The following is a 19,653-nucleotide window of genomic DNA, read 5'->3' as shown; positions in this document are numbered from 1 at the left end:
GGGATACTGTTTGGAAGGTCAGTCTGAATTTTATGGGCCAAATGGCCTGTCAGGATTATATGATTCTACTGCATTAGCCAAGCATCTATTGAGAAACAATTGCCTCAGGTCTGCTGTGGGTGGAGTGGGTTCCAATTCATGAGACACTGACACTAGGCCTGAGGAAGGTGGGATTTGTACTGTCAGTCCCCCAAACTTTTGGTCCCCGTCCACTGTCTCTCCTCACACTCTGCACCTCCCAATTCTCTGTGCTCAGCCGCCTTCTCTCTCTTCCCCTCATTTTCTGCACCCCACCCTCTGTCCCCGGTCATTTTCTCCCTCTCTCTACCCCCACTCCCCTGTCCATTCTCCCTCCCTTCTACCATTCCATACTTTCTCGTGCCCTCTTTGATTGCTGTATCTCTTTCTCAGGAAAGAGAGAGAATCGATAGTGATGACTCTACCTGGAAGACAGGGGTGCGCAAGAAATGGCTGATCTTTAAAATTAAGAACAGCTAAAATGATATATTCAGAAACATTGTTAACGTCTAAAAGCATATTAATTTATTTTTTAAAAAGCTGCACTCATGTTTCTGAAACTTGCATTGAAATAGACGCATAGAGTCATACAACACAGAAACAGATCCTTCAGTCCAACTCGCCCATCCCCTCCAGATCTCCTAAATTGATCTAGTGACCCATTTGACAGCATTTCGCCCATATCTCTCTCACACCTTCCTCTTCAGATACCCATCCTGACCCTGATGCCTTTCAAATGTTGTAATTGTAGCAGCCTCCACCACTTCCTCTGGGCAGCTCATTCCATACACTCACCACACTCTACATGAAAGTTACCCCTTAGGACCGTTTTAAATCTTTCCCCTCTCACCCTTAACGTGTGCCGTCTAGTTTTGGACTTCCTCTACCCTGGGGAAAAGACATACAAAGCCGGACGAAATTCAAAAGGAATAAAATGTCGAGCCACAGGGAAAAATAAAATTGTGGCTGCAGCTTTTTTTCTCCTATTGACATTTGGACGCTTAAAATCAGTCAGTTCCGCCAGCACCTCCACAGAGCATACTGCGCATGCTTCTCGGTGTCCGCGACAACTGCGCATGCTTCTTGGTGTCAGCAACAACTGCGCATGCTTCTCGGTGTCCGCGACAACTGCGCATGCTTCTTGGTGTCAGCAACAACTGCGCATGCTTCTCGGTGTCAGCGACAACTGCGCATGTACTGCGGTGTCAGCAAAAGCACTGAGCATGCTCGTCGCTGTCCGCGGAAACAGCGCTTGAAGGGCTTTTGCCCGAAACGTCGATTTCGCTGCTCGTTGGATGCTGCCTGAACTGCTGTGCTCTTGAAGCACCACTAATCCAGAATCTGGTTTCCAGCATCTGCAGTCATTGTTTTTACCTCCTTCGTTCTGAAGGACCAATGGTGAGACCCGGAGGACCGGAAGGAGCCTGGTCCTCCTGCCATTCAGAACAGCCTCTTTGTCTGAATGCGGAGTTTGGGCCGTGAGTTTCTCAAGATGCGGTTGTCTCTCTGTTTGAATGAAGATTGAGCTTCACCCCAGACTGCAACTCTGTCCAACATCTGTGGGTACGGCACTCTTTTTCTTTTCTCACCCACTTTTTCATTTCTTTTTTGTTCTGGGATTCAGTTGCTAACTGAAGGGAAAGGGAGTAAATCGAGGGAGGGGACAGACTTTGGAAAAGTTGGTCCACGTCTGTGTCTCACTTGGCAAACGCACAGCAAATGCAGTACCACAATGTAAAGTTAAAGCCTAGTGCTTTAAAAAAAGGCAGAAAGGAGGTGCATGGTTTAAATGATAATATATTAGTATGTGGAGAAAGTGAGGACTGCAGATGCTGGAAATCAGAATCAAGTGTGGTGCTTGAAAAACACAGCAGGTCAGGCAGCATCCAAGGAGCAGAGAGTCGATGTTTTGGGCACGAGCCCTTCATCAGGAATGATGTGTGGATGTACAAAGGGACCTCAGCGTCCTTCTACACCAGTTGTCAGACAGGTGCAGCAAGCAGTCAGCAAGGCAAGAGGAATTGAGTTCAAAAATGGCGTTGACTTCCTGCAATTGGTGGGGGGAGTGGTCATTGAATATATTCAAGGCGGAGGTCATCTGACTTTTGAACAACAAAGAAGTGGATGTTTATAGGGGAAGGCAAGAAAATGGTTTTGAGACCATTACAGAATCATACAGCACAGAAATAGACCCTTCAGTCCAACTAGTCCATGCTATGTTCGCAAACTAAACTAATCCCATCTGCCAGTGTTTGGCCCATATCCCTCTGTCACAAAGCTGGTCCTTTTTCTAAAAGCTGGTCCTTCTTCTCAAGGATACTGTGTCCTTGTTTTTTTTCCAGAGTGGTGGTAAAATGGCCCCGGACTCCCAAATGGATGGTTGAGTACAGAAATGAAAAGGGTATTGGTCGCCTTTTTTGTTTACACGTCAACAGATGAGACCTCAGGCCCAAACTTTTATGTTTTCGAAGTGACCTGCATAATGAAAGACAAGTGATCTGTTGTGAAAGCTGAGGCCTTGTTTGAGTGAGTTCAGCAGTGGACTGTGTCGAGAAAGGAACATCACAATTAAGTCTAGTTTAGATAGAATGAGTTCTGTGAGTATTCTATATTCTGTTCTTTGTGTTTCATTCTTCATTCTTGTGAATACATTTATCTGTTTTAAATCCTGGTAGTCAACCTAGCTAACTTTGGGTAATTTTCACTGTGCACTTAGTGAAACAAATAGCAAAGTTATGGTCTGTGCTGCCTGCTTAAGAATGTTTTGAGTGGTCTGGCCTAGTCCATAACACCTCCAAACCTTTCCCATTCATGTCCTTATCCAAATGTCTTTTAAACGTTGTAACTACCTGCATCCCCGCTTCCTCTGGATATTCATTCCACATACGGACCATTCTCTATGGGAAAACAAAAGTGTCCCTCCTGTCTTTTTAAAATCTTTCTCCACTCACCTTCAAAATTTGCTCCCTAACCTTGAAGCCCCCACTCTAAGGAAAGGAGACCCATCATTCACCTCATCTATACCCCTCATGACTTTATAAAGCTTGATAAGATCACCTCTCAACCTCCTATGCTCCAGTGAAAAAGGTCCCAGCCTATCCACCAAGATGTAGGTATATTCATATCCAGTTCAATGTTGGTGCAGATCTGTTCAATGTTGGTGCAGGCTTGAAAGACCAAATGGCCTACTCCTGCTTCCAGTTCTCTCTCACTATGTCCAGGACAACAAGAGACCATAAGACCTAGGAGCAGAAATTAGGCCATTCAGCCAATCAGGTCCACCATTCAATCATGGCTGACAAGTTTCTCAACCGCATTCTCTTGCTTTCTCCCCGCAACCCTCAATATCCTTGAGACACAAGAACCTATTTATCTCGGTCTTGAATATACTCAGTGACTTGCCCAACACAGTCTCTGTGGCAATGAATTCCATAGGTTTCACACTCTCTGGCTACAAAGGTTTCCCCTTTATCTGCGTTCTAAAAGGTCTTCCCTTTACTCTAAGGCTGTGCCCTTGAGACCTAATCTCTCCGACCAATGGAGACATCTCCCCAACATCCACCCTGTCCAGGCCAATCAGTATTCTGTATGTTTCAATTAGATCCCCCAAGCGTGCGCTGTAAATCAGCGTAAACCAGACCCTTCAGGATGAGGTACAGCATGGATTAGGTTCAGCAAAGTGAGAATGGAGGGAGAATGTGTGGGATGGAGATTTTCAGCGTTTAGGAAATAAGAGAGGAAAGAAAGTTCAATCTAAATTAGAATTGAATGGATAGGCTGATGGGCCGAGGAGTGGCAGATAAAGTTTCATTTAGATAAATGTGAGGTATTGCATTTTGGAAAGGCACATCAAGGCAGGATTTATACACTTAATGGTAAGGCCGTGGAGAGTGTTCCTGCATCAAGAGACCATGGAGTGCAGATTTGTAGTTCTGTGAACTTGGAGTCACAGGTTGGCACGGTAGTGAAGAAAGCGTTTGGTGGCGCTTGCATTTATTGAGCAGAGCATTGAGTACGGGAGTTGGGAGTCATGTTATGGCTGTACATGACATTAGTTAGCGCACTTTTGGAATACTGCATTCAGTTCTGGTCTCTTATGTTAGAAAGATGTTGTGAAACTTTAAAAGAGTTTGGAAATGATTTACAAGGCTGTTGCCAGAGTTGGAGGGTTTGAGTTATAGGGAGAGGCTGAAAAGACTGCGGCTGTTTTCCCTGGAGCATAGGAGGGTGAGAGATGACCTTATAGAGGTTTATAAGGGGCAGGGATAGGAGTCCAAAATGAGTGAGAGAGAAAAAGAAATTTACATTGCAGGGAATCAGCACAGTTACTGGACATTGCAGTGCATCTGGGAAAGGTTAATGAACAGCAAAATGTACAGCTGACCATGGAGGAACCTGTGTGGGGGAGCTCACAGAACAGGAACAGAGAAGTGTATAGTCTTTAACGTGTAACCCAGCTGTAAGTCTGCAGTCGTGAATGGAGTGGATTCTTTCTTGATTATGTTTTACTGACATCCGTCTCTTGATTAAATTTTAAAAATATAAACCACAAGTACTGTGTTAGCCCAGAGCACATTTTTAGAGCAAAAAGACGGTGCTATTTTCTGGGTCTGTAGATTGTGAAGGAGCAAAGGTGGCCTTTATGAGAGTGATATGCTCTTCCTGTCAGATGTGGGAGATTAGGGAGAGTATCCATGTTACTGGTGATTATGTCTGCAGTAAGTGTGTTTGCTTGCAAATCCTATTGGATTGTGTGGATAAGTTGCAGCGACAGTTCGAGGTAATGAGGAATTTACAAGACCTGGAGCTATGATGGTTTGGCAATGATAGGAAGGGAGAAAAGCCGCAGCTACAGTCAGGGAGATGGGTTAACTCCAGGAAAGGTAGGAGGGGTAGGCAGGTAGTGCAGGAGTCTTCTGTGGCTGTCCCCATTTCAAACAGGTCTGCTGTTTTGGAAAATGTAGGGGGTGATGGTCTCTCAGGGAATGTAGCACGAACAGCCAAGTTTCTGGTCTCGAGACATGCTCTCATGCAATGAGGGGTACGTTGGGTTCCAAGTGATCAATTGTGATAAGGCGCTCTCTAGTCAGAGGTACAAACTGACGCTTCTGTGGTTAGCAGCGAAAAATCAGAATGGTGTGTCGCCTCCCTGGTGCCAGGATCAAGGATGTCTCCGAGAGGGTGCAGAATGTTCTCAAAAGAGAGAGGGACCGGTTGGAGGTCATTGTACACATTGGAACCAATGACATAGGAAGGGAAAAGGATGCGATTCTGAAGGGAAAGTGTAGAAAGTCAGGCACAAATGTTAAAAAAAGAGGTCCTAGAGTCAAGAAAAATCTGGATTACTGCCAGTGCTATGAGCTAGTGAGGGTTGGAATAGAGAGGATAGAACAGATGAATGCATGGCTGAGGAGCTGGTGCATGGGAGAAGGGTTCACATTTTTGGATCATTGGAATCTCTTCTGGATTAGATGTGACCTGTTTAAGAAGGATAGATTGCACCTGAATATTGGAAGAGAGCTAATATACTGGCTGGGAAATTTGCAAGAGCTGCTCGGGAGGAATTAAACGAGCAAGGTGGGTGCGTGGGGAGGTACCCAGGGAAATAGTGAGGAAAGAGATCAATCTGAGACTGGTACAATTGGGAAAGGGAGTGAGTCAAACAGTCAGGTCAGGAAGAGACAAAGCAGAGAGCAAGGTAGGACTAACAAATTAAACTGCATTGACTTCATTGCAAGAGGCCTAACAGGGAAGGCAGTTGAACTCAGGGCAAAATTAGGAAGATGGGATATGATATCATAGCAATTACAGAAACGTGGCTCAGGGATGGGCAGGACTGGCAGCTTAATGTTTCAGGATACAAATGCTACAGGAAGGATAGAAAGGGAGGCAAGAGATGAGAGGGAGTGGTGTTTTTGATAAGGGATAGTATTCCTGTTGGACTTAAGGAGGATATTCCTAGGAATACATCCAGGAAGATTATTTGGTTGGAACTGAGAAATAAGAAAGGGATGATCACCTTATTGGGATTGTGTTGTAGACACCGTCATGGTCAGTGGGAAATTGAGAAACAAATTTGTATGGAGATTTGAATTACCTCTAAGAGTAATAGGATGGTTATTGTTAGGATTTTAACTTTTCAAACATAGACTGGGATTGCCATAGTGCTACAGGTTTAGATGGAGAGCAATTTGTTAGAAACGGACCTAAGGGGCAAGTTTTCATGCAGAAGGTGGTGTGTGTACAAAGCTGCTGAGGAAGTGGTGGGTGCTGGTACAATTATGACATTTAAAAGGCACCTGGATAGGTATATGAATAGGAGGGGTTTAGAGGGTTATTGGCCAAATGTTGGCAAATGGAGCTAGTTTAATTTTGGATATCTGGTTGACATGGATGAGTTGGACCAAAGGGTATGTTTCTGTGCTGTGTCTCTCTCTGACTCTGGCTTGCCACTAACGTTTGCCACGTCTCTATGTTCAGTTTCTTTCTGGTGTCGGTGTCAATACCTTGTTGTGTCATTCCGACCCCACCTCCCCTGGATTGACAATGCTGACTTTTATAATCTCTTTTTACAGACTATCTGAAGATCGAAGTTTCAAAATCAACAGCTTATGCTTGACTCTCCTGCTCCTCAGATGCTGCCTGACCTGCTGTGTTTTTCCAACACTACACTTTTCGACTCTGAACTCCAGCATCTGCAGTCATAATTTTCACATCAATGTCTGACAGTCACTCAATCCATTGGGACAGCAAAGATTTTCAACTATGATTCTGTGAGATGGAGCAATGCTTTTTGGTTCCTGTTTCATAACGTTTTCAGCATCAGTGGGACTGGATGAGAGACCCTACTGTTGCAGTGCACTGAGTGTGGAGCCAGAAACAGTTTAAGGCCTGGAAAGAGGAATTCACACCGGGGAGGGGCTGTACACACGATTGTGTGCGGCTGAAGCTTCAGCCATGGAGAAACCCGAGGAATCCTGCCCCATGGAGAAACCGTGGAAGTGTGGCGACTGTGGGAAATGCTTCAGTTTCCCATCTGCCCTGGAGACTCATCGACGCAGTCACACCGGGGAGAGGCCATTCCCCTGCCCCGAGTGTGGGAAGGGTTTTACCAGCTCCTCCAACCTGATGGCCCACTTGTGGGTCCACATAGCGGAGAGACCATTCTCCTGCCCCGAGTGTGAGAAGAGCTTTGCCCAGGCCTCTACCCTTGTGGCCCACCAGCAGGTCCACACTGGGGTGAGATCCTTCCCCTGCCCTGAGTGCGGGAAGGCCTTCAGCAAATCCGCCAACCTGTTGACCCACCGGTGGGTTCACACTGGGGAGAGGCCCTTCAGCTGTTCTGAGTGTGGGAAGGCCTTCGGTAATTCCCCTGCCCTGCTGAGGCACCAGTACGTCCACACCGGGGAGAGGCCATTCGCCTGCCCGGAGTGTGGGAAGGGCTTTAAACGCTCCTCTGACCTGCTGGACCACCACCGGGTCCACTCCGGGGAGAGGCCGTTTGCCTGCCCCAAGTGCAGTCGGAGGTTCACGTCGTCCAGTAACTTGCAGAGACACCGGGGGGGCACCAGCAGATTCCGCCGGCGACGCTGATGAGGGTCACCCCCAGGACTGAACCTCCTGCCTGTTCTGACAGTGGGTGCAGGGGGAGTGTCAGTCTTTGTTTTCTGCTAGACAGCACCCCCACACCCCTCCCATCTTCCACCAACCCCAGGTTGGCTCACGGGCGGCACAGTAGCTCAGTGATTAGTGCCACTGTGTCACATCGCCAGGGACCGGGGTTCGATTCCACCCTCAGGGTGACTGTCTTTGTGGAGTTTGTACATTCTCCCCCCATGTCTGCAAGGGTTTCCTCTGGGTGCTCCCACAATCCAAACATGAGCAAGTGAATTAGCCAAGCTAAATTGTCCCAGAGTATTCAGGGATGTGGAGGTGCAGTGTATTGTTTAGGGGGTAATGTAGACTAATGGGGTAGGGGAATGGGTCTGGGTGGGTTACTCTTCAGAGGGTCGGTGTGGACTTGTTGGGTTGAAGGGCCTGTTTCCCTGTAGGATTCTGTGAGCTTTGCTTGCAGTACTGCTCACTGAGCCCGTGACTGCATGTTCCCACTGAAGTGATCCGCACAAACCTCAGATGGCATCCAAACCAATGTCCCAAACTAAAGGGGTAGCCATGGGCACCCGCATGGGACCCAGCTATGCCTGCCTCTTTGTCGGGTACGTGGAATAGTCCATTTTCCTCAGCTACACCTGTTCCTCCGGTACATCGATGACCATATTGGTGCCACTTCATGCTCTCACAAGGAGTTTGAACAGTTCGTCATCTTTATCAACACCTTTCACCCTGACCTCAAATTCACCTGGACCATCTCCCTTTCCAGGACCTCTTTATCTTTGGCTACTGACTAACTGTGGACATCTACTACAAGCCCACCGACCCCCACAGCTGGCTAGGTTCCCCCTCCTCCCACCCCACCTCCTGTAAGAAGGCAATCGCTTATTACCAATTCCTCTGCCGCATCTGTTCCCAGGATGACCAATTCCACCGTAGAAAATCCCAGAGGGCCTCCTCCTTCCAAGTTCGCAATTTCTCTTCCCACGTGGTTGACAATGCCCTCCAGCACATCTCCTCCACATCCTGCAACACCGCCCTTGAACCCCACCCCCCCCAATGGAACAAGGACAGAACCCACCCCCACCGTCCTCACCTTCCACCCCACCAACCTCCGGATACATCACATCAGCCTCTGCTCCCTACAAACGGACCCCACCACCAGGTATATTTTTCTCTCCCCACCCCTACCAGCATTCCAGAGAGGCCATTTCCTCTGCGACTCCCTCGTCAGGTCCATGCGCCCACAACCAGCCCACACCCCACTCCCGGCCCCTTCCCCGCCACCACAGGAAGTGTAAAACATGTGTCCATACCACTCCTCTCACCTCCATCCAAGGCCCCAAAGGATCCTTCCACATCTGACAGAAATTTACCTCGACCTCCACCAGTGTCATCCACTGTATCCATTCCATCCAATGTAGTCTTCGCTACGTCGGAGAGACAGGACGCCAACTTGTGGATTGTTTCAGAGAACCACTCTGGGACACCCATAAACCCCACCGCCCTGTGGCTGAACACTTCAACTTCCCCTCCCATTCCATCAAGATCATGGAGGTCCTGGGCTGTCTCCATCGCCAAACCCTTACCACCTGACGCCTGGAGGAAGAACACCTCTTATTCCACCTCGGGGACCCTGTAACCACATGGGATCAATGTGGAATTCAAAAGTTTCCTCATGTATCCTCCTCCTCCTCCTCTTCCCCCCTCCCACCTTCTCACAGCCCCAAGCCTCCACTCGGCCTCTTGACCTGTCCATCACCTTTCCCATCTATCCGCCCCACACTCCTCTCCGACCAATCATCTTCATCTGCTTATCGCATTCTCAGCTACCTTCTCCCCAACACCACCCCCCACCCCTTCCATTTATCTCTCAGCGCTCCCGGCCCACAAGCCTCATTGCTGATGAAGGGTTTATGCCCTAAACGTCAATTCTCCTGCTCCTTGGATGCTGCCTGACCTGCTGTGCTTTTCCAGCACCACACTCCCGACTCTGTCCCCCTGTGTTGTCAGAGATATAGGACCTGCTCCAAACTGATCCACAATCCAGTTGATGGGACAGGAAACCGCTTCCTTTCTCGAGACAAGTCTCCCGAAGAGAACTTGCTGGCTAACTGATGTACTGAACTTCACAGTGCCCCACTGCTCTCAGTTATCTGGAAGGTGTCCACACGTGCCTAAGGTGGTGCTCGAGACCTTTAATATCTCTTTGGGATTGATCCCCATTCATTTAAGGCTGTGCAGTCATACAGCCTGGAAACAGACCGTTCAGTACATGATCCCCAACTAAACTAGTCCCACCTGCCTGCTCCTGGCCCTTATTCGATAGTCATAGTCATAGAGAGGCACAGGATGGAAACAAACCATTTAATCCAACTCATCCATGCTGACCAGATATCCTCATATAATCCTACTGAAGGATGCAGGATTAAGGGTTCTCTTTGTCAAGAGACCTTAACAAGCTGTAGTAATGGACTCAAAGTATGCGATTATATTTCATCTCATATTTTAGAGACATGGTAACTAGATTTAGCCTGTCTACAATAATATATATAAAGAGGGGATCATAACACAGGTAATGGAAAAATGAATAAGTAATGGAAGGGGTGGGGGGCGGACTAGCAGCTAAAATAGTGAAATGGGGGGATTTCATTCAAACCTAATTTAGAGGTATGTATGAAAATATAAAGACTGCAGTACTGAACATGACAGTAAAATATCCCTTTCAGAAAGTAGCATGTGCAAGAAATCAGACAGAGATACATAAAATCCCGACAGTACAGAAAGAGGCCATTTGTCCCATTGAGCCTGCACTGACACACCAAAGATCATCCCACCCCAGGATCATCCCATTCTCCTGCATTTAGTATGACTAATCCACAGAACCGACACATCACAGAGCAATTTCGCATGGTCAATCCACCTAACCTGCACATCTTTGGACTGTGGAAGGAAACCCATGCAGACAGGGAGAACATGCAAACTCCATACAGACACTCACCTGAGGCTGGAATTGAACCTGCGTCCCTAGTGCTGTGAGGTAGCAATGCCAAGCACTGTGCCACCCCAATATGATATAAAATTTAAACAAATGCTCTAAGCTGCAAATTTGTCCATGTGAAGAACTTACTGCAAATGATTTGAAGCAAGATCCATATGAATTGGTGTTTTGGGAGACATCCAGAACATATTTCATTAATGATTGAAAATCTTCGACCTTTGGAATGGTCTGCGAGAGAGAATGTTGGAGTCAGATTCAATTATGGCATTCAAAAGATAGTTGGATCATTAAACTGAAAAGGAAAGTAATCAGTGTTCGGTGAAGAGGAGCACTGGATACTGTGGTGATTATAATTAGGTCAGTCAGGTGAGTTCCCTTATTGGGGGTGTTCACCTGCTCTTCTTAACATTTCACTTCAATAACCTTAAGATTCCCAAAATCTGTCGGGCGCTTTCTCTGTTCAAGTGTCTACTCGAGTGACTCAGTGTCAAATTTTGTTTATCAATTGTTCCTCTGATATCTCATGAGAGGGGCAATGATATTAACAGTGGGATCGAAATAGTTGTGGGTCATAATGTGCTCAAGTGAGAAAAAATAAACTGACCATTCTTAAATATTCATTTTTAAACCATGGAAATAAAATTAATGTTTGGAAAATATACAACCTGTCATGTATGAAGAAGATCAGAAATAGGAATGGGAATAGGTAATTGACTGTTGAGATGCTCTGTCTTTCATCACCATCCATGGCTGATCATTTATCTGAATTCTCTTTCCTGCCCGTTTTGTTTTCCATGTCTTCACCTGATGAAGAGGCTACGCTCCAAGCGCGTGCGATTTCAAATAGACGTGTTGGACTATAGTTGTGTAACTTATGACTGAAAAACATTGAGTATGTTATTACACAGACTGGAGCAGTGGGATTTAAACCTGAGCCTCAGGGCTCTATGGGAGACTACAGCTGCATCACAAAACAAACCTCTGTAGTAAATCGGTCCTCTTCTGTTGAATGAGAGGAAACACCTTCCCCCTCAACATGAGACATGACCACTGTACCCCCACAGGCCATTACAGTAAATTGAGTCCATCTCCTGTTGAATGAATGAGTGAGAACACCTTCCTCCTGAACCCCTCGAGTCCATTGTAGTAAAGGGGCGGGGACAGTGAAGGGCCTGTGAACCTCTCCACCAATCCCAAAGGCTGCGGTCGGTGCGGACGAATCGGAGAGCGACATTCCAGGTTGTGGCTTCCTTTTTGACTGCAAAGCCGGCCGCCATTGGTCAGGTGGAGTAAGGTGCGCTCTGATTGGAGGGAGCGCGGATGACGCACGTCACTGAAGGAGGAGACGGAAAGAAGAAGCAAAACAAAGATGGCGGCGCGAGGCTGCGGTTTTCTCATCGACTCAGCGGGCGGTTTCTGACGGAGGGAGGGGGGCAGACAGGCATCGTTTACCTCAGAAAATACCTTTAAAATACATTTCAAATTAAAGCCGGAACTTTTCAAACAAAAGTTGTGAAGAAAAGGAGACAGTCCCCGGTGGTGGGGGGTTTATTGTTTATTTTTGTATAATTTCCGGGGCCCGGGAAGGGGGAGGTGACGGTTACCGGGTGAACGAGAAAACAAATTAAAAATGTCGGCGGTGGAGGAGAGAGAGCCGGCGCCCGCGGCTTCTTCGGCGGCGGCCGGAGCCCAGGAGCTCAACAACCCCCCGGAGCTGGAGGAAGGTCCGAGCTCCAAGAAGCGGGGGGTCCGGCTGGAGGCTGGATTTGCTCAAGGCTTGTATCTATTAACTTATTTAAATGGTACCTACTGTATGGGGCTATGGTTTACATTAAAACCCGAGGATCATGTCAGAGTGTTTGTTTATATTGAGCAGTTGTAGTTGGTAAAATACACTCCCTGGAGGAGCACCTTCTATGATGCTGCATTTCTTACCTTCTGCCCTTCCCCCATTTGTTATCTCACATCTTGATTTTACATTATTTCGGTCAAATTTAATTTCACATTAATCAGCCTTGGTATTCACTGTGTATTATTAATTAATCTGTTGGATTGTTGTAAAACAAAATTAATGGTGTAATTTCATTTATGATGTCTGAGTTTGACATTGAATGTGCAGGTGTGAATACCAGTAAGTTGTAAAAATAAATCAAGAGCTTGTCCTTTTTTAACAAAAAGAGGAGTTTAATGATATTATTGACATTGTCTCCTTTGAGCATGATGATTCAAGTCTGACCAACAAACCATTTCATGCAGTCAATTAAAGTCTAACTAAAGTTTAATTAAAGTCTAAGAAAATAATTCTGGCAGGCTAAGATTTATACAACCCAAAATACGATTGATTATCTTGTGTATTCTTACCTTTAAGCCGTATCGGAAGGCATTGCGTGACAGTTTGAGACTGAAACATGGCTGGAAAGAATGTAGATTGATGAGGAAAATCAAATGGCAGAGTCTGGGGCCACAATCTATCAGTCTGGCTTGGTTGCATGAGTGGTGGTTCTTCAAAACCACCTTCCAAGCCATGACCTCAACCACCAAGGACAAACAAGTGTGAACACAGGATTCTGACTGCGGAATATATCACATTACTTCTGTTATTGACCAAAATGCTAGAACTCACTCCTAAACATTGTGGTAGTCCACGTCATATTTGTGAAGCAATTTAAGAGGCAGCTCAACACCACATTTTCAAGGACAATTTGGGAAGAGTTGTTGGCACAGTCAATGATATTCACATCTCATGAAATTATCAAAGAGCCCAGGGTGTTGGAGGCTGTATGTTAGCATGGAAAGAGGATTGGCTAACTACCACAGTTGTGGTAAGGGGCATGATCAGGATGGCAACTTGTTACTAGCGGTGTACCACCGGGATCAGCGCTGGGGCCAACATTATTTGCAATATATATGTATGAATTACTCGGATAAGTAAAGCGAACGTACTATTGCTCAGTTTGCAGAAAAGATAGTTGATGTGAAAGCAGGTGGCGAGGATGACATTAGATATCTGGAGAGGGATAAAGACAGGTTAAGCAAATGAGTGAAAGCTTGGCAGATGGGAAAATGAGGTAATGCAGTTTGTCAGGAGGTGAAGAACTGAATATTAAATGGAGAAAAGTTTAGAATAGAGGAATTTGGAATCACGTCCACGAATGTCTTCATCCAATTTCAGTGAGTAATAGGGAGGCCAATGGGAGGTTGGCCTTTTCAATAGAGTATAAATGTAGGAAGGTTATAGTGAACCTATTTAAGGCCTTAGTCAGGCCACAACTGAATACTGTGAACAGTTTAGGGCCCTTTACCTGAGGAAGGATATATTGGCATTGGAGGCACTCCAGAGAAAGTTGACCATGATGATATCAGGGATGGAAAGAATGTCTTATGAGGAGAACTGAATAGGTCGGGCCTGTACTTATTAGAATAGAAGAATTAGAGGTAACCTTATTGTCACGTACAAGATTCTGAGGAGACTAGACAGGCGAGATGTGGAAAAGTGGGTGAGTCTGGGACCAGAGGAAGTAACCTCCAAATAAGAGATTGCATGTTTAGGACAGATAGGATTTCTCCTGAGGGCAGTAAATCTGTGGAACTTGATACCACAGAGGGCTGTTGAGCCTGGGTTGTTATTTGCATTCAAGGCTGGGATAGTTGTTTTTTAATCAGTAAGTGAATTGAGGATTATGGGACAATGGCAGGAAAGTGGAGTAAATGTTTACCAGAATAATCGTGATCTGAATAAATGGCAGAGTCAACTCAATGGGCTGAATTGATTAGTAAATAGTAAGGAGGAAAAGGATACAACTGGCAATTAGAGACCAGTCAGTGTTGGGAAGCCTCGAGATTGTAGGGAGTTGGTGGCATTTGGGTATTGTTACTGGATTTAACATCTGGAGTTTCAAATTGATGCTGCTATGGCCCCAATGCAATTTGAAATCAATTTACGTATCTGGAATACAAAGCTTATCGCTGCTTTGGTGATCTTATCAATTGTCATAAGTACCTATCTTGTTCACTAATAACCTTTTTTTTAAAGGAAGGAAATCTTCAGTCCTTTCCCAGTTTGGTGAATGTGTCACTCTTGATCCAAAGTCATGTGGTTGACTCTTAACTGCCCTCTGAATTGGCACTTGGTTTTTTTGGGAGACAAAGTGTCACATTCCATGAATGAATAAAGAAAAATATTCAGGACAAGATTGTCAATATCACTGTCAGTGAAGGGACGATTGTGATCTAATGATACTGGTTAAGTAGCCCAGAGATCTGTCTTCTGAGAACAAAAATGAAAATCCCATCATGGATGCGAGTGGACTTTATTTTCAATGAATAAAAAGATCTGGAAGTGAGAGTTTGTCTCAGTACTGGCAACCAGAAACCATTATTGGCTAAGACAATCAATTACAGATGTTGGAGATCAGCAACAAAAGGCACAATTGCTGGGGAAACACAGCAGGTCTGGCAGCATCTGTGGAAAGAAAACAGTTAATGTTTTGAATCCAGCCTAATTTTGAAAGGCCACCGGACTCAAAACAGTAACACTGTCGTCTCCTCATAGATGCTGCCAGAACTGTTGCTTTTGTCCAATCATTACTGATTGTCGTGAAAATGTTCTTTAAGGGAGGGAAATCTACCATTCACAACCCTACACACGCGTGTGCATGCTCACATCATGTGACTCCAGATCTACTACAATGTGGTTGACACTCAACTGCCTTCTAGCATGTAGCCAATTGCTCGGTCCAAAGGCCATGATGGATGGTGAGCAAATGTTGGACATTCTAGCAGCAATCCCATCCCTCAAAATATTTTCATATATATTATAAAGCATAGGTTAATGAAGGACAACCAAAATAAACTGCTATGGGAAAGTCATGTCCAACTAACTTGATTTGCTTGTAGTTATAAATATTGTTTTAAAATCCTCTTCAGAGAGGACATTGGTTCCATCATTGTTGCAATACTGCATGCAATTCTGTGCTTTCTGCTACAGGAAGGGTATTGTGAAACTTGAAAGGGTTCAGAAAACATTTACAAGGATGCTGCCAGGGTTGGAGGGTTTGAGCGACAGGAAGGGGCTGAATAAACTGGGGCTATTTTTCCTGAAGCTTTGGAGGCTGAGGGGTGACTTTAAAGACATTTATAAAATCATGAGGGGCATGGGTAGGGTAAATAGGCAAAGTCTTTTCCCTTGGGGTAGGGGAGTCCAAAATTAGAGGGCATAGGTTTAAGGTTAATGGCAAATGGAGTTTAATATAGATAAGTGTGAGGTCTTACATTTTGTATAGTCAAATCAAGGTAGGAATTTCATGGTGAATGGCAGGACCTTAAGGAGTGTAGTGGAACAGAGGGATCTTGGAGTACAGGTTCACAGTTCTCTGAAAATGGAGTCACAGGTAGAAATTGTTGGGCACACTGGCCTTCATCAGTCATGGAATTCAGTATAAAATACCGAATTAGAGTCGAGATAAGCACCAAATAATAACACATACCAACAAGCACCAAATCTGTTTCATATGCAGTATTTCAAACCAAGAGATGTAGGTGTGCAGGTTCATAGCTCCTAGAAAGTGGAGTCATTGGTAGACAGGGCGGTGAAGAAGACTTTTGGCATGGTTGCTTTCATCAGTCAGAGCACTGAGTACAGGAGTTGGGATGAATTGTTGCAGTTGTCACAGAGTCCACACAACAACAACAAGACGTGACCCTGCCCTCCCCTGACTGACTGTCCCTTTGCATATCAGGGGGAAGACACCCCTTTAACTGTGATGATCAGGAAACATGCCATCCTTCAAAAAAAGGGCTGTGTTCACAAATATTTGGACAGAGGAAGGAAGTTGCAGTCTGGGTGAAGATCAATCTTCAATCAGAGAGAGAGGAAGAGCAGCAGCAGCTTCAGAAGTTCATGGTCCAACTTCTGAAAAGACCTTGTCTGATTTGCAGTTGTTTCTGGGCTTGTAATATCGTACTGCAGCATATTGTAGATCTTCAGTAAGAGTGTCAATACTGCACTACAGAGGTCCATTCAGCAACTTGAGTCCATGTGAACTCTTCGTGGAGGTATGCAGTCTGCCCCATAACCGTGTTGGTTTACAGTTACATATAGATCTACACAAAGATCTTTGGGATTGAGAGGAAAGAATGTTCCACAGTAACTAGAATTACGTTCAGATTTTCTATCATGGACTGACTGTGATGACCTTTGCAATCACTTCACAGGAATATTCCAAGAGAAGAATTTGGTGGCAGAAATCTCAGACCAAACATCACATTAAAGTCTGACAAGTCACTTGATTCACGAGGACTTGGATATTGATGGCCTTGAAAACAAAGGGGAGAAGGTCTGTCTGCTTAGTTAGGTTTTAAACGTCAGTGTGACTGGAAACTCAGAGTCTCACATACCCACACACCAGAGTAGTGAGTGGAACAAGCTTTACAGACTGAATGAGAGTGTTCCAATTATCGGAGGGTTCACCAGTAACACCACACATATGCTGTAAGCGTGAGTGAGTTTTCAACTGATTGTTAAGGTCTGAGACAGATGAGGGCACCTGCACCATGGAGAAACCGTGGAAATGTGGGGAGTGTGGGAATGGTTTCCCTTCGCCATCTGAGCTGGAGATTCATCGGCGTTTGCACACGGGGCAGCGGCTGTTCACCCGCACTCAGTGCAGGAAAGGCTTCACTCAGTTACACTCCCTCCTGGCCCACCAGTGTGTCCACACCAGCAAGAACCCGTTCATCTGCCCCGTGTGTGGGCAGGACTTCATTCAGTCACACCACCTGCTGCCGCACCAGCGGATCCACACCGGGAAGAAACCGTTTTCCTGCTCCGTGTGCGGGAAGGGCTACACCCAGTCGGATCACCTGCTGCTCAGCTTCCGTGTCCACACTGGGGAGAAGCCGTTCACCTGTCCCATGTGGAGCAATGACTTGTGCGATTCCTCCACCCTGCACAAACACCAGCGCATCCACACCAAGGAGCGGCCGTTCACCTGTCCAGTGTGTGGGAAGGGCTTCACCCAGTCGTGCAACTTGTGGAGACACCAGCAACTTCACAAGTGAGATGGCGCACGGTTTCGGGTTGGATTCTGCTGTTACAGCTGCTGAGAGTCACATCTTGAACCTTGTTTAGTGGGTGAAGTGGGAGGGGTAAGGGGTTCCTTTATGCAGACTTATCGCGCTCTCACCCACTTTACTTCTAGTGGGGGCTGACGCTCTCTCAGCCTGGGATTGCACCTTCCCTACGGAAACAGTCCACAAAAGCAGCTGAAGTGCAGGTCGATCTGAAATAGATACATTTGTCTCTGTCCCATTGAGTCTCCAGCACAGTCGATCCAATTGGCCTCTGTCAGTGTTTATGCTCCATCTGAGCCTCCACCCACCCCTTCATCAGCATACAGGTATCCCCTGCTTTTTGAAAGTTCACTTTACCCCCTATCCCCTCCCCGCCCGAGCCTGTGCCAATTCTTAATCCTAACTTAGACCTTCTATTTCTTGCCGATGTGTGGTTTCTGTCCCTGTATTCAACTCCCATTCATGTGTCTATCCAGATATACCTTAAGTGTTGCTAAGGTGCCTCTTTCCACTACATCCACTGGCAGTGTATTCCAGGCATCCACCATCCAACTGTGTGAAAAGTGTTCCCTTTCAATTCTCCCCCAGACTGTCCCCCTCTCACCTTGAACCTGTGCCCTGTTGTAGTTGACTTTTCCACCCTGGGGGGGAAAGCCTCCAAGTATCTAACAGACTATCTGGCCCAACACCAAACACCCAAAGAATAATCCACACAGACCCATTTCCCTACCCCTATTACTCGACATTTACCCCCTGACTAATGTACCTAACTTTCACATTCCTAAACACTGTGGGGCAACTTAAGCACGGACAATCCAACTTAACCTGCCAATCCCTGGGCAGTGGGTAACTTAGCATAGCCATTGCACCCTAACCTACACATTTGGATTGTGAGAGGAAACCGGAGGAAAGCCATATCGACACAGGGAGAATGTGCAAACTCCACACAGACAGTCACCTGAGACTGAAATCGAACCAGTTTCCCTGGTGCTGTGAGGCATCAGTGCTAATGATTAAGCCACCATGCCGCCCCCGTCCAGCCAATCTGTGTGTCTCAACATTTTGTTGAGGTCATCCCTCCGCCTCCATCTTTACAGTGAAAATAATCCAGGTTTATCCCATCTCTTCTCATAATGACACCTCCAGACGAGGCAATGTCCTAGTGAACCTTCTCTATACCCTCTTCCCAGAGCATCCATGTCCTTCCGGTAGTGTGGCGACCAGAACTGCACGCAATATTCTGAATATGACCGGAATAAATAGCTGTAACATAACTCGCCAACTCTTACACTCAAGGCAAACGTGCTGTGTGCCTTCTTGATCACGTTACCCGCCTGTGTTGCCACTTTTGGAGATCTATATGGTCAAATTCCTCTGTATGCTAGTGTTTCTATGTGGTCTGAAATTTATCATACAATTCTTGTATTTCCTATGTATCTGTATCCAGCTTCACCTTAATTGTATTCCTCTCTTTATCTCTTTTCCCCCATCCTCACCCCTCCACACATCAGCATATCATAAGGCTATAGCAGCAGAAATCATGCCATTCAGCCCATTGAGTCTGCTCCACCATTCAATCATGGCTGATAAGTTTCTCAACCCCATTCTCCCCGTAACCTTTGATCCTCTTGATACTCAAGAACCTAGTTATCCCCATCTTAAATATATTCAATGATCTGGCCTCCTCAGCCTTCTGGGGCAGTGAATTCCATAGATACATCACTCTCTGAAGTTCTCCTTATCTCTGTTCTGAAAGGTCTTCCCTTTACTTGAAGGCTGAGGAGGAGGCAGAGAGGAGCGTGGTGTGCACCTGTAAACTCTAGAACTTCCCTAACTTCACGAGTCAACAATAACGCTTTCTGGAGTGAGAAACGAAAGGGCTGACGAGAAACTGACACCACAGGAAGTGAAATTAGGCCATTCAGCCCATTGAGTCTGCTCCACCATTCACT

The 19,653-nt window shown here is 46.0% G+C and overlaps 1 protein-coding gene and 2 long non-coding RNA genes across 4 annotated transcripts in view; 2 read left to right on the top strand and 1 right to left on the bottom strand.

Moving 5' to 3' along the window:
* Nucleotides 1-19,653, bottom strand: part of LOC140460597 (uncharacterized) — a 621,333-nt gene that overhangs the window by 558,393 nt on the left and 43,287 nt on the right. The gene's annotated exons all lie outside the window — the stretch shown is intronic.
* The window catches only part of LOC140460600 (uncharacterized), a 163,620-nt gene that overhangs the window by 128,641 nt on the left and 15,326 nt on the right, over nt 1-19,653 (top strand). The window contains exon 2 of one of the 2 annotated variants that reach the window (XR_011954229.1): nt 11,800-12,405. This is a non-coding gene — a long non-coding RNA (uncharacterized lncRNA). Of the gene's footprint in view, nt 1-11,510; nt 12,406-19,653 lie in introns of those variants that run through there. The other variant, XR_011954228.1, reaches the window with a different exon arrangement.
* Nucleotides 1,232-11,294, top strand: LOC140460602 (uncharacterized). Its single transcript, XR_011954231.1, has 2 exons — nt 1,232-1,581; nt 6,594-11,294. It is a non-coding gene; the product is annotated as an uncharacterized lncRNA (long non-coding RNA).

This window comes from Chiloscyllium punctatum, chromosome 36, assembly GCF_047496795.1.
Source record: "Chiloscyllium punctatum isolate Juve2018m chromosome 36, sChiPun1.3, whole genome shotgun sequence".
Taxonomy (NCBI): Eukaryota; Metazoa; Chordata; class Chondrichthyes; order Orectolobiformes; family Hemiscylliidae; genus Chiloscyllium; species Chiloscyllium punctatum.
This window is presented reverse-complemented; position numbering and strand designations above follow the sequence as displayed.